Source organism: Anabrus simplex, chromosome 3 (assembly GCF_040414725.1).
Source record: "Anabrus simplex isolate iqAnaSimp1 chromosome 3, ASM4041472v1, whole genome shotgun sequence".
NCBI classification, from domain to species: domain Eukaryota; kingdom Metazoa; phylum Arthropoda; class Insecta; order Orthoptera; family Tettigoniidae; genus Anabrus; species Anabrus simplex.
The window spans coordinates 312,608,272-312,623,155 of NC_090267.1; the positions used below are offsets into that span (position 1 = coordinate 312,608,272).

The following is a 14,884-nucleotide window of genomic DNA, read 5'->3' on the forward strand; positions in this document are numbered from 1 at the left end:
ACACTGTTGGGTGCTCTTCTTCCAAGTTAAATTGTACTGGGCATGTTAGTGTTTTAAACAATTAAAATATTAAACCTTCATTTCAATTGAACTATGCATATTATATAATACTGATACCTCTGTTCTATTTGTGGAATTTTACGAAAATTGGCCTATTATTAAAGTGCGGCCCGCGATCATGTCTAAGGTTTCCAATGAGGCCCTCGTGCCCTTACAAATTGGACAACCCTGATCTAAATATTAAACGAATAATTTTCAGTCTTAGAAATTCTAGTATAGTTTCTAAACAATTGTCTTAGAAAGATAAATAAAATTCGTTAGTATGCTGCAAAATATATCCAAATTGAAAGTAACTGAGTATTCATTATATCCTCATACAGTTAATAACTGGAGAATGCATGTAGTGCTCACCTTTGTTTCCGAGCAGTGGATGAGAGTCAGCTTTGGACAAATTGTAGCGGGAGGGAAAATGAATGTTGAAATGTGATAATAAATATGGACTATATACAAAATTATTGAATAGTTCGAAAATAAAAATGTGAGATGTAATTTTGCGTCGTGTACACAATGATTTATAATTGGCGAATTAAGTAATTTGTCATAACAGTCAAATGTTGGATATTTTCAGGCAATTCTAAACTGTAGATGTCTGAAGAATTTATTTTGTATCATTTCAAGTGCAGAACTATATTTTGAGAACCAGGGATTCCAAGTTTTGATTTCAATTAATATATATAAGCTTCACTAAAAAATAAACGTAAGATAATAGAAATGTACAAACGGATTTCGCAAGTGCATTCAACAAATACACTAGTGAATCTCCACTCAACATCATCTCGCTGTACATATATAGAAATGAAATGTCTGTCCCGCTGCCTTTCGAAACATCACGCTTAAATCGCTAGGTGAAATTTCATGAAATTTTCAACAAAACATTATCCCAGGGAAATTTCGCATGACTGACTTATGCTTTATTTCAAAATAATGAGCTGAATATATATTATTTGAGAAATTGTTTGCAAAAATCTCTCGTGATAGCTTAAAATGTTAATTTTTATTTCTCGGTCAATTGCGTCAAAATTACGGATCAACTGAGCTGAAAATTTGGTTATATATCCCAAATATTCATTTCAAACAAAGTTCTGATGTAACAATAACAGACCCTTTCAAAATTGCGTCCATTAACTTTCATGATTATGAACTCGCGCATGTTCTAAGCGCTAAAAGCGAAAATAATGGTCAAATGGTTAGTCACCGCAAAATAAATCCTATCATGCAAAAATACTTTTTAAAAATAAATTTTCTAACAAAAAAAGAAAAGGAAAAAAGAGAAAGCCTATGGTTGCTAACTTATATTTACAAGATCCGCTAAATACTACTAAAAGTCCGCTAAACTTCCGCCAAGAAATCCGATTACAAATAATAATAATAATAATAATAATAATAATAATAATAATAATAATAATAATACCCTTAAAAGTGAAGACGAAGCCTAAGCGGTTAATCCTATTAAAATAGAGCTTACGAATACTTAGAATATATGTTACATATGTATTTTCTTCCTAATTTGAAGTTTTCGAAGAATAAAAGGTTTTTCTGTTGTTTGGCGTATGTTTTATCCTATGAAAACAGGTAATCTGTTAGTTTTATAAACGAAAGGAGCATAAATACAATATTTAGGACTGAATTTCGTATTCAAATGCTCACATAGGTTACTGCACAGGTAACTAACGATTTGCCAGAAAATTAAGGCTTTTTCTTTATCTGTATAGGGGGCAGTTTGGACATGCAACTGAGGAAGCTCGCACGTCCAGGGAGGAATGAGAAAAATTGTAGTTAAAAGGCATGGACCACCGTTGTGACAACCTCAGAGATCTTTTTAAAATGAACTACGCAGTAGAGAATACATCGTCGGCCTCTCACCGCTGGGTTCCGTGGTACCAATCCCGGTCACTCCATGTGAGATTTGTGCTGGACAAAGCGGAGTCGGGACAGGTTTTTCTCCGGGTACTCGGGTTTTTCCTGTCATCTTTCATTCCAGCAACACTCTCCAATATCATTTCATTTCATCTGTCAGTCATTAATCATTGTCCCAGAGGAATGCGACAGGCTTCGGCAGCTGGCAAAATTCTTATCCCCGCCGCTAAATGGGGACTTAATCATTCCATTCCTGATCCGCTCAAATGACTGGAAACAGGCTGTGGATTATTTATTTACTGACCAGTTTGCGAAAAGTAATTGATATCTGCGATAGACGATCTCCCTACTCACAGGCAGATGCTTTCCGGATTTTCCGTCGTTCTCCTGTGGACTAGGTTTTCATTAGCAGCTAATATTGTACACGCGAATTAGATGTCGCGTGGCGTTTAATTCATTTAGTGTGACTGGTGATAGTCCGAAGCAGGCCTTGTAAGGCAGAACCTCCGACGAGGCTGGGTGGTTTGTTTCTGTGATACAGGATAGTGTTGTGCGTACTGCATGTGTTGCAGGGGTGTTAGGACAGCACAAATACCTTGAGCCAACGGAATTAACCAATTAAGATTGAAATCCCCGACTTGGCCGCAAATCGAAACCGGGGTCCTCCGAACGGATGGCCACTACACTGACCATTCTGCCAAGGAGCCGGACTGGACGGCGTATTCAACAATATCGACACCATAGTGCTTTTGCGCCCTAGAAGTCGGATAGATTCTAAGTAAGAACTACTCATGCTGTGCTAAAATACACTGACTGACAGAGCAAATGCAACACCAAGAAGGAGTGGTCAGAACTTTATGCCAATTGCAGGGTAGACTGACGTCACTGAGGTATGCTCATGATGTGAAATGCGCCGCTGTGCTGCGCACGTAGCGAACGATAAATGGGACACGGCGTTGGCGAATGGCCCACTTCGTACCGTGATTTCTCAGCCGACAGTCATTGTAGAACGTGTTGTCGTGTGCCACAGGACACGTGTATAGCTAAGAATGCCAGGCCGCCGTCAACGGAGGCATTTCCAGCGGACAGACGACTTTACGAGGGGTATGGTGATCTGGCTGAGAAGGGCAGGTTGGTCGCTTCGTCAAATCGCAGCCGATACCCATAGGGATGTGTCCACGGTGCAGCGCCTGTGGCGAAGATGGTTGGCGCAGGGACATGTGGCACGTGCGAGGGGTCCAGGCGCAGCCCGAGTGACGTCAGCACGCGAGGATCGGCGCATCCTCCGCCAAGCGGTGGCAGCCCCGCACGCCACGTCAACCGCCATTCTTCAGCATGTGCAAGACACCCTGGCTGTTCCAATATCGACCAGAACAATTTCCCGTCGATTGGTTGAAGGAGGCCTGCACTCCCGGCGTCCGCTCAGAAGACTACCATTGACTCCACAGCATAGACGTGCACGCCTGGCATGGTGCCGGGCTAGAGCGACTTGGATGAGGGAATGGCGGAACGTCGTGTTCTCCGATGAGTCACGCTTCTGTTCTGTCAGTGATAGTCACCGCAGACGAGTGTGGCGTCGGCGTGGAGAAAGGTCAAATCCGGCAGTAACTGTGGAGCGCCCTACCGCTAGACAACGCGGCATCATGGTTTGAGGCGCTATTTCGTATGATTCCACGTCACCTCTAGTGCGTATTCAAGGCACGTTAAATGCCCACCGCTACGTGCAGCATGTGCTGCGGCCGGTGGCACTCCCGTACCTTCAGGGGCTGCCCAATGCTCTGTTTCAGCAGGATAATGCCCGCCCACACACTGCTCGCATCTCCCAACAGGCTCTACGAGGTGTACAGATGCTTCCGTGGCCAGCGTACTCTCCGGATCTCTCACCAATCGAACACGTGTGGGATCTCATTTGACGCCGTTTGCAAACTCTGCCCCAGCCTCGTACGGACGACCAACTGTGGCAAATGGTTGACAGAGAATGGAGAACCATCCCTCAGGACACCATCCGCACTCTTAATGACTCTGTACCTCGACGTGTTTCTGCGTGCATCGCCGCTCGCGGTGGTCCTACATCCTACTGAGTCGATGCCGTGCGCATTGTGTAACCTGCATATCGGTTTGAAATAAACATCAATTATTCATCCGTGCCGTCTCTGTTTTTTCCCCAACTTTCATCCCTTTCGAACCACTCCTCCTTGGTGTTGCATTGTCACTGTCAGTCAGTGTATTACAATCTTACAATAATGACCGAGCTCGATAGGTGCAGTCACTTAAGTGCGGCCAGTATCCAGTATTCGTTAGATAGTAGGTTCGAACCCCACTGTCGGGAGCCCTGAAGATGGTTTTCCGTGGTTTCCCATTTTCACACCAGGAAAATGCTGGGGCTGTACCTTAATAAAGGCCACTGCCGCTTCCTTCCCAGTCCTAGCCCTTTCCTGTCCCATCGTCGCCATAAGACATATCTATGTCGGTGCGACGTAAAGCCAATAGCTTACAATAATGGTATAGACTAACTACCGTAACACAAAATGGGAGTGACTTGGCAAAGGCAAACAACAAAATAATTCGAAGTGATTATCTGCTGTTTAGATTACAATTGCACCGGGCGAGTTGGCCGTGCGTTTGGGGGCGCGCAGCTGTGAGCTTGCATTCAGGAGATAGTGGGTTTGAACCCCACTGTCGGCAGCCCTGAAGATGGTTTTCTGTGGTTTCCCATTTTCACACCAGGCTGTACATTAATTAAGCCCACGGTCGCTTCCTTCCCACTCCTAGACCTTTCCATAAGAACTTTCTGTGTCTGTGCAACATGAAGAAAAGTGAGTGTGTGTGTGTGTGTGTGTATTACAATTGCTTCCCACGCAATGGCATTAATTACGTACTTGCAGTGTTCTTAGAATGACACAAACAGTCATTCATGTGTCTTCTGAGTACTGTCTGATACGAATAGAGATATAATACGTGTTAAACAAGGAAGATCACCAGCACATTGAAAACGTTTTGTGCTGAGAGTGAGTAATCGTGACACACTAGTAGCTCTATCTTACAGTACAAAATTATTTTCTCTTCGTTCTAAGCGCAGTTTTATAAAACATACTTCTGGAAATCTCTGAAGTGGTGGCTTAGTTTCGACACAAAAGGAAGAAACCACGTTGCCACGTGCTAAAATACACCAGAGAGGCTGTTACCTCACGCAGGAGTACAAACAGTGTATAAAAGTGCTATATGCGCATGCGCAGGGTAAATCACACGTTGTGCTATGGAACTCTCAGAAAGACGTTGCGGGTTGCTTAGCTTCCCCACTCCCATGTTTCAACATACACGGGTAATAGGGAACATGCATGATCCGGGGTTTTAATTTAAAATATGCTAATCTGATTCAAAATTGCATGCAGAATTCAAAAATGTGATCAGAATGTACAAATAATAACTCCAAACATGATAAAAATCTAGGAAAATGTCACGTCACGCAAGTACGCGATCTCATTGGCCTGACGTCATCGTACAGGTTGACTGAATTAGCAGACGAAATAACACATAGTGTGCTGTGAGAAGCAGGATACACTTCGCGTATTTCTACTTTACGTTAGTGTCTAGTATGGTTAAATTCGAGGTCTATACATTGGATAATAATCTGAGTGGTATATTTTAGACTTAAAATGAATCCTGCCCAGACAGTGAGGCAGAAAACTTATAAATGGTGTAGAGTTCCGATGTGCAATAGCACATCGCATACCATAGCAAACAAATTGTTTATAAACGTTCCAAAGACGCTAAAACTAGGGAGAAATGGATTTTGGCGAGCTGGAGAAATGCTGGTGATATATCGGAAAAGTCTACAGTTTATTTTTTTGAAGATTTTAACGTAAGATGAATTTGTTTGAATTTTCAAATCACTTTTCCATGTCAGCTGTTCTAGTGGTAAAACTTTAAATTTTTATGTATGATGCTTTATTTAAATGCTTCAATTACATCTTGGAATATGAAAGTTATAAACAGTGCATTAATTAATGCTGATTATTAAAGTATTCTCCAAACCTAACCTATGTTTTGGGTGATCCATATCAAGATAATAAATCGAAGGGGTTATGAACCATTTTGACAGCTCTAATTCTACCAATATATCTTGGCATGGGACAGTTATGTATGTCTTTATTGAAGAGCTTAATTGGTAAAGAAATTTAGGCTATATCTAAATACTCTATAATGTAACAAAGAATAGGCGTGTACATCATGAAAGGAAACAACGTGAATTTAACAAATGTATAACTCTACACAAAACCAATGCTTGTCTGTTGGGGTCTTATAAGTTAACAATGCTCAATTATAATAATTATCATAATATTAATGAAATAACATAATTGCACACAGGTGAAAATAGTGATGTAGGTGTTTAAAATATTATCCAACTTAGCCTAAGTTTTAGGTTATACAAGCCAAGTCAATAAACCGAAGGGTAAAAATACCGCGCGAGTTGGCCGTGCGGTTAGGAGCGCGCAGCTGTGAGCTCGCATCCGGGAGATAGTGGGTTTTGAACCCCACTGCCGGCAGCCCTGAAGATGGTTTTCCGTGGTTTCCAATTTTCACACCAGGCAAATGCTGAGGCTGTACCTAAGGCCACGGCCGCTTTGTTCCCATTCCTAGGTCTTTCCTGTCCCATCGTCGCCATAAGACCTATATGTGACGGTGTGACGTAGAGCAAAAAAAAAAAGTCACAGCACCCAAAGACATTCCTGTATTGAGCGACTAAAATGTCACCAGGACACTTTTCTTTCCTGATATGCTCAGCTTGTTAAAAGCCAAATGTAATTAATGTTATTGGCTTCACGCCCCGCTAACTACTTCTACGATTTTCGGAGACGCCGATGTGCAGGAATTTAGTCCTGCAGGAGTTATTTTACGTGCCAGTAAATCTACCGACACGTGGCTGACGTATTTGAGCACCTTCAACTACCGCCGGACTGAACCAGGATCGAACCTGCCAAGTTGGGGTCAGAAGGCCAGCATCTCAACAGTCTGAACCACTCAGCCCGACTTGTGAAAACTAGATGAAGTCATATTTATCTTTATAATGTTTAACTTTTTCCCTCCACAAAGATATTTATTTCTCTTTCATGGGCCCCGGAAGTGGGTAGGCCAGTTGTCCCAACCATAAATATATATTTTTTTGGGAATGATAGATTATAGCCCTATAGTACTATGATCTTTCTTTCTTTCTTTCTTTCTTTCCTTCTTTCTTTCTTTCTTAATCAGTTTATCCTTCAGGGTTGGTTTTCTCTCGAACTCAGCGAGGGATTTCACCTCTACCACTTCAAGGGCAGTGTCCTGGAACGTGAGACTTTGAGTATGGTGATGAAACTGGTGAGGAGGGCCATTACCTCGCCCAGGCGGCCTCACCTGTTATGCTCAACAGGGGCCTTGTTGGAGGATGGGAGGATCGGAAGGGATAGACAAGGAAGAGGGAAGGAAACGGCCGTGGCCTTAGGTGCCTGGAGAAGTAGGAAAATACGAAAAACCACTTCGAGGATGGCTGAGGTGGGATTCGAAACCCTTCTACTCAGTTGACCTCCCGAGGCTGAGTAGACCCCGTTCCAGCCCTCGTACTATTTGTTTTCAACTTTCATGGCAGAGCCGGGAATCGAAACCCGGCCTCCGGGAGTGGCACACATTAACCACTACACCACAGAAGCGGACTAGTACTATAATGCTACCTACATGTTTATGTTAGTGCTGAAATCCGATTTCTTACTTTACTAATGCTGAAAGCCCGAAAATGTAATGTTATTCTTTAATAGGGGAATCAGTCTAGAAGGAAATGTTGAAAGTGATGTGATATCTATCCAGGTTCGTTGTTATCCTAATACTATGGGTTACAGTACATTGCACGTATATAAAAGACGCCACTTACAAACTTGCTTGTTATCCGCGAATTTCTGCGGCCACAAAAGTCACTATTTTTCAAGAATGATGACATTTACACATGATAGATTGTTTGATTGTGCTGTTTTGAACCTTTCTTCTGTCATTTTGAAGTTATTCGCGATCATGAATAATAAACAATCGGCTTTTAGCAACGGCTGGTGTACAACGGCTGGTAAAGCTCCATGCGGTACTGGATCGTGACGTCACAGCGCGCCGCTTACGTCAGAGGCCGTTTCACTCGCCTTGCGGAAAGCCACTATTAAATATTTTTTTAATGGTAGAAAACAAGGCAACATACCACAATGTAATACGTTTACGTACTATTTCATTGGTGTACTTTTCAAAAAAAATATTTTTGAAAATGATGCATGTTCCCAATTCCTCAGATAGGCACCAAAACTATTGGATTCTACTACATTTGAAGAGTATTCATGTCATTTTCCTGACAGAGAACTTTATGTTTCTGTCCAGTCTTCAATCATGCTGGAGAAACATGCACCAAAGGTATAGCTTTCAGTTTTACATCTAAGTCAAGGTTTCAGTAAAATCGAACGAGTTGTACCACTACTTCGGTTCATCCTGACCAGCAATTTACACATTCTCTCATATTACAAATATTAGTCACAACACACTGACAAGTGCTCAACCGGAAAGTTTTCCTTTCTTCAATAGAATCAAGACCTAACTGCTAAACACTATGTCATAGCAACGGATTAGTGCCTTTGCAATGCTCTTGCATCTGGTTGCCAAAAGGGTTCTCTCCAAAGTCATCCACGAGATCTGCACCAGAAAACACGCAAGAACGGACTTGATATTTCGTCAATGGACGAGTGGAAATTTTGGGATTTCCGGCAAATGAAACCCAGTATTAAACTCTTGTGAATGGTCAACAATGATGTAATAACTTAAATTAAGATAATCGCTAAATGTCGCCTTAGATAGATTCGAAATAAATTTATTATAATGTCATTACAGCAGTCGGAGCTTAGGTCCAATATTCTGCAAACTAAAGATTGTATCTGTTCTTCACCCTGTTACCAATTACATTTTTTAATTATTATTATTAATATTATCAATTTAATTAGTTTCACGACTCACTACATACGTTTACGGTTTTGGGAGACGCCGAGGTGAGGGAATTTTGTTCCACAGTAGTTCCTTTGTATGATGGTAAATCTAACCACACGAGGCTTGCGTATTTGAATTGAGCCGAGATCGAACCTGCATACTTGGGCTCAGGAAGTCAGTGCTCAAGTGTCTTAAATACATACAGCAAAACGTCAATATCTAGGAATGCTAAATTGAGACACTAAAAAACTGTAATCCTTCCAGCATCTTTATATGAAACACAGTGTTTGAATACCTACTCAGACAAAATAATAAGCAAAACAGAAAAGACAATCCTAAGGAAAATTTTGGGACCTATTTGAGAGAATGGCATACACAAATTGAGACCAGAACAAGATTTATACACCGCATCAGAAATATTAGGTCATGGTTTCAGAAAAATAAGATTAAGATTTCTTGGTCACCTGTACAGAATGGACAAAGATTAACAAACGAAATTTTTGAACATTAAGTTAAGCAGATAATAACCGAAACCAGCATTTTTCGAAGAAGTTGAAGAAGATTTGAAACTACTCAACATTAAAAAAGAATAAATTACAAATATAAAATAATTCAGGAGAGCAATATTTGGCGGCCAATTTCTATAAAAAGCCAAAAAAAAAAAGAAAAAAAGAAATCAGCCAGTAAATGGACGGAAGAAAGAAAACAACAACATCGAGAAAGGATGATGAAGTTTTGTGAAGACAAGAAGAAGAACACTGTTCCATGTGGTCCTAAGATGGCCTAATAGAATGAATGAATGAATGAATGAATGAATGATGATAAAAGCAACGACATCGACATGTTGGAACGCCTACCGAAGTTAAGCAACAATGAGCAAGGTGGTCATCTGGGAGGGAAGTTCATGTGTTGTGGGCAAAAGGAGCAAGAGGAGCAACAGAAAGGATCCGGCCACCTACAGCAAAGTTATCTCCAGTTTAGGATTACTTTCTTCGTCCAGTTTGGATTGTGTTGTTTTGTGCACCTAAAACACAGGTTGCAGACGCTTCGGATACATTTCAGAATTCTTTATCTAGACTATTGAAATGAAATGTCGTATGACTTTTAGTGCCGGGTGTGTCCGAGGAAATGTTCGGCTCGCCAGGTGCAGGTCTTTCAATTTGACGCCCTTAGGCGACCTACGCGCCGTGATGAGGATGAAATGATGATGAAGACAACACATACACCCAGCCCTCGTGCCAGAGAAATTAACCAATGATGATTAAAATCCCCTACCCTGTCGGGATTCGAACCCGGGACCCCTGTGGCCAAAGACCAGCACGCTAACCATTTAGCCATGGAGCCGGACATCTCGACTACTAATGCACCCGTACTCGTAGTCAGGCACTCCAGGAAACTAAAATCGACCAAGAATACTGAAATGTATTCATAACGTCAACTATCTGTACATAACAACAAGGTCCAACCCAAGGAAGTATGCACTGCAGTAGTACCGTAGTTTAACAGACTGTCGAAACTTGAATTCTCAGATCGGCTCAGGGTGGCTATTAGACTACTATTATTATGGTTAATAGACTATCATTATTTGCTAACGGTTTAACGTCACACCAACTCAGATTTTTTCGGTGACGATGGGACAGGAGAGGGCCAGGACTGGGAAGAAAGCAACCGGAGCCTTAATCGAGGTTCAATCTGGTGTGCCAATGGGAAACCATCATTAGAGATGACGATAGTGGGACTCGAACACACAATCTCCCAAATTCAAGTTAACAGCTACATGGCCTCAACACGCTCGATATTATTATTATTATTATTATTATTATTATTATTATTATTATTATTATTATTATTATTATTATTACAAATTTCTTTCCTCGTGCAAACTATGCATGAAAGCCAGCATGTGTCATCCATATTACAGACAATAATCATGATAGCCCCACTTCTGTGATTTTTAGAATTGAATGCACATACATAAACTTTTTTGACGGCTTACTATAGCTAATCATTCACATCCATTGTCTTAGTTAATGAATAAAAACTAGAATTGACTGGCGGAGTGTGTGGTATATACGGAAGAACGCTAACCTCTGACCCCAAGTAGGCAGCCTCGTTTCGGTAAATTTACTGGCACGTAAAAGAACTACTTCGGGACAAAATTCCGTCACCTTGGTGTCTCCGAAAACCGTAAACGTAGTTAGCGAGATGTAAAACCGTAATAATTACTACTGAATTTGATTCCCGACCTGGCCGATAATTTTAATTACGTATGGTTAATTCATCTGGCCCGATGTCTGGGAATTCGTGTTCGTCTTAAAAATCACACACACATACCACAGAATTACACAATAGTGAATACATCCCTTCACGCAATGTTGGCGTAATAAATAGGCATCGAGCCGTAAAACGGGGCTTCATCGCCACCTACTGCCGACCACAAGTAATTATTAATAATATTATTACTGACTGACGACGTATCAGGTCGCAATTTGCATGCAACTTAGCACTGTAATATAGACCACAAAGTAGATAATAAATTATTAATGCTACTTCTGCCACTTATGACTAAGTAAATTTAGACGGATTAAGAGCTAAGACGGTACCTTATCGCTACATTCTGATGAGAACTTGAGGGTTCAGCTACTAGGACGTAACGTTGACCTCTAGATCCCCTCCCGTACACAATACACAACAAAGCTCTTATGCACGTCGGTCGGGGAAATGTGAAGCCACCAAAACTCGATTTGTCAAAAGAACAAGCAGAACACTTGTTCATTCTTCACCACCCTCCTATTCTGGCCTTTTCTTATTTCCTCTCCTTTTTTTTTCTTTCTTTCTTCTTCCTGTGTCATAAAAGCTTTGTCATATGGTCTTAGCTCGGACCAGAGCGAGCTAGGGAAGCTTCAGCCACCCACTCTAACCCCAAAAAAGTCGGTCGGTGCAGGCAGGCATCCAATAAACCTTCTTCCACAAGTGTGTGGAACAAAGCCTAGCCATGATGCACCAGTTGCTCCGTATACAGGAACATCTGTTTGCCATTACTCGAGACAACAGGGTCGGGTCCGCGGCTATTTCCCTCTTGGTCCTCTGTTCGCAGCATCCCATGGACCACAAGGGTCCACACACCGGAGAGAACTGTATCTAGAGAGAGATGATAACGAGCCATAAAAAAAACTTGCTCTGCCACGATGTGTCATTACTCATTAGGATACCCAAATAGAGGGATCAACACGGTTCAAATCCCAGTTACTCCACTCGGCTTCCGACACTTGTCAACTCATTCAGCTACAACAACCTGCCTCCATAGCCTGGCGCGTACTACGTACACGACTAAAAAGCCAAAGATACGAATTTTGATCCCGGGGCGTGGCACTGAACCATAAATTTCAAAACATTACAATGAATATGTATGTATGTATGTATGTATGTATGTATGTATGTATGAAGAAACTACTATGCCTTTCAGTATTCAGACTAAAAGCCCCTGTGAATTAAATAAGCACCTCTTCGCAGTTATCTCTGCGGCTCGTTTAGCTCTAGCCCTCTTCTTTAAACAATTAAAAACAGTCTAAACATCGTCGCCTAGGTCCCCTTCTAGGTGTGCTTCTGTTACCCTCCATGGGAGAGTCCGTCATTTTCATAGACAACCTACCCTTCTCAATTCACCTTACGTAAGTAACCACACCGCCGAAGAGAGTTTATAAGCACAGCTTCATTAATAGAGTCCTGACAGAAGTGTTGGTCGTGGTGGTGATTATTGTTTTAAGAACAAGTACTACTGGGCAACCAACCTCTGTTAACGCTAATCAGAAGAAAATTGTACGAGGTGCAACACTTCAAAGAATGAAGGTATCGGCATAAGAAAGGGAAGGGAGACGAAGGGCGTGAAAATGAAAAACTCTGTAGGCCTCGAAACCTAATACAGTCGGGGTCGGAAAAGAACAAGAGTTGACCAAGGGAGGTCGGATAGTAGACTTGGAAGTGAGGAGCCTGTCACAAGTAAGTTGAAGCAATGTCAGGGCTCAGTTAAGGGCCCCGTGGTCGCCCAACCACGCTCCCGAAAGAGCACCTGAGACCCCTTTTAGTCGCTTCTAACGACAGGCAGGGAATACCGTGAATGTTATTCTACCTCCCCCACCCACAGGAGGAAGTTCTGACAGAATCGTAGTGACTTTTCATACTGTCGATTTGGTAGTACTGGGTGAATGTGGGACTATAACGTGGACATTAAACAAGCATTCACCACCCAATGAGAAAAGTTTAGAAAAAAGTTGAAAGTATGATTACTGTTGCCAGTTAATCAGGTCCAAGTTATTTCAGCGAGAGAGATTTCTGCTGCATTCGTCCGTCCTGTAAGTAAAGCAGTACTCCAGCCTTTATTGACATTAAAACCGAAGAGGAAAGAGTACAAAATCACCTACAGAAAAATCGGCAGTGGCGAATCATAAAATACAAGCATGACACATGTTCCAACCGGTTCTAAAATTTACTAGCTGTTCCTTGTCGGTGAACGTATTAATCCCAATATGCCTAAATACCTTATCGAAGTTTAATAATAATAATAATAATAATAATAATAATAATAATAATAATAATAATAATCCGGCTTCATGGCTAAATGGTTAGCGTACTGGCCTTCACAGGGGTCCCGGGTTCGATTCCCGGCAGGATCGGGAATTTTAACCATCATTGGTTAATTTCCCTGCCACGGGGGATGGGTGTATGTGTTGTCTTCATCATCATTTCATCCTCATCACGACGCGCAGGTCGCCTACGGGAGTCAAATCAAAAGACCTGCACCTGGCGAGCCGAACCCGTCCTGGGATCTCCCGGCACTAAAAGCCATACGCCATTTCATTTCATTTTTCATAATAATAATAATAATAATAATAATAATAATAATAATAATAATAATAATAATAATAATAATAATTTGCTTTACTTCCCATTACCTACTTTTACTGTTTTCTGAGACGCTGAGGTGCTGGAATTTCGTCCCTCAGGAGTAACCTGCCAAATTGGGGTCAGAAGACCAGAGCCTCAACCATTTGAGCCACTCAGCCCGGCTATCGAAGTTTTGTCCTCAGTTATCGACTATGGGTCAGTTGTATACAATACGTTAATATTGTTTGAAGATCTTCCACTACACTGTGATCATCATCATCATCATCACTTCATCAGTGCCATGATCTGCAGCATTGGTGTTCCATTAACTTCATAATCGTACGTAATTTTTATTTCTGATTCTTATTGTATATCCATTGCATCTCAGTCTGGTTAGATGGAATAGAGCGGCCATCTAATTTATCGGAAACCTAGAATATTAAGTTGCAGAGAGTTCAGAACGTCTGTAGTTCGTTACATTTTGGACGTGAGACGGGATGTACACTTTTTGTACAACCTCAAGTCCTAAAATTTCGAAAACTTAGCCAGGTATCAATTGCGTTGCTTACATATAGGATAGTGTTTCAAGCTAAAATCCCAAGTTATCTCTATAAACTCTTCAAACCTGTAAAGACTATCCATGGCAGAACCGATACACAAAATCAGCACTACGGAATCCCATAAATTGTACTGTTAAATCCAGCGAATCTTTATTCTGCACAGCATCACGACTTGTTGATATTTTTGATCTTCACCGATTTACGAACTCTGCTAGTAAAATTTCTTAAAAAATCAATTAACCTGCTTCCTGGATGAAAACAGCAGCTCTTAGTAAATATGCCTACATGTTTTAACTGAACATTACGAGTGAACTTCAATCTATGGCATTAATTAGTGACGACTTTTTGTGTATACTGAGTTCACTAAAACATCTAGCTGTTTATAAATCAGAACATTAAAAAAATCTTGGTAGTTTCTTTCCTTAAAAATTGATTTATTACGTTAAACAGTAGTTAAGAATATCAAAACTAACCCCTCCTCGTCTATCATAAACATAGTTCTTTTCTGCAAACCAGTATAGGCCTAAGCAAACTTG

At 41.2% G+C, this 14,884-nt stretch overlaps 1 protein-coding gene across 1 annotated transcript in view; it reads right to left on the bottom strand.

The window, feature by feature from the left end:
* The window catches only part of Sox102F (transcription factor Sox102F), a 669,258-nt gene that overhangs the window by 418,548 nt on the left and 235,826 nt on the right, over positions 1-14,884 (bottom strand). The gene's annotated exons all lie outside the window — the stretch shown is intronic.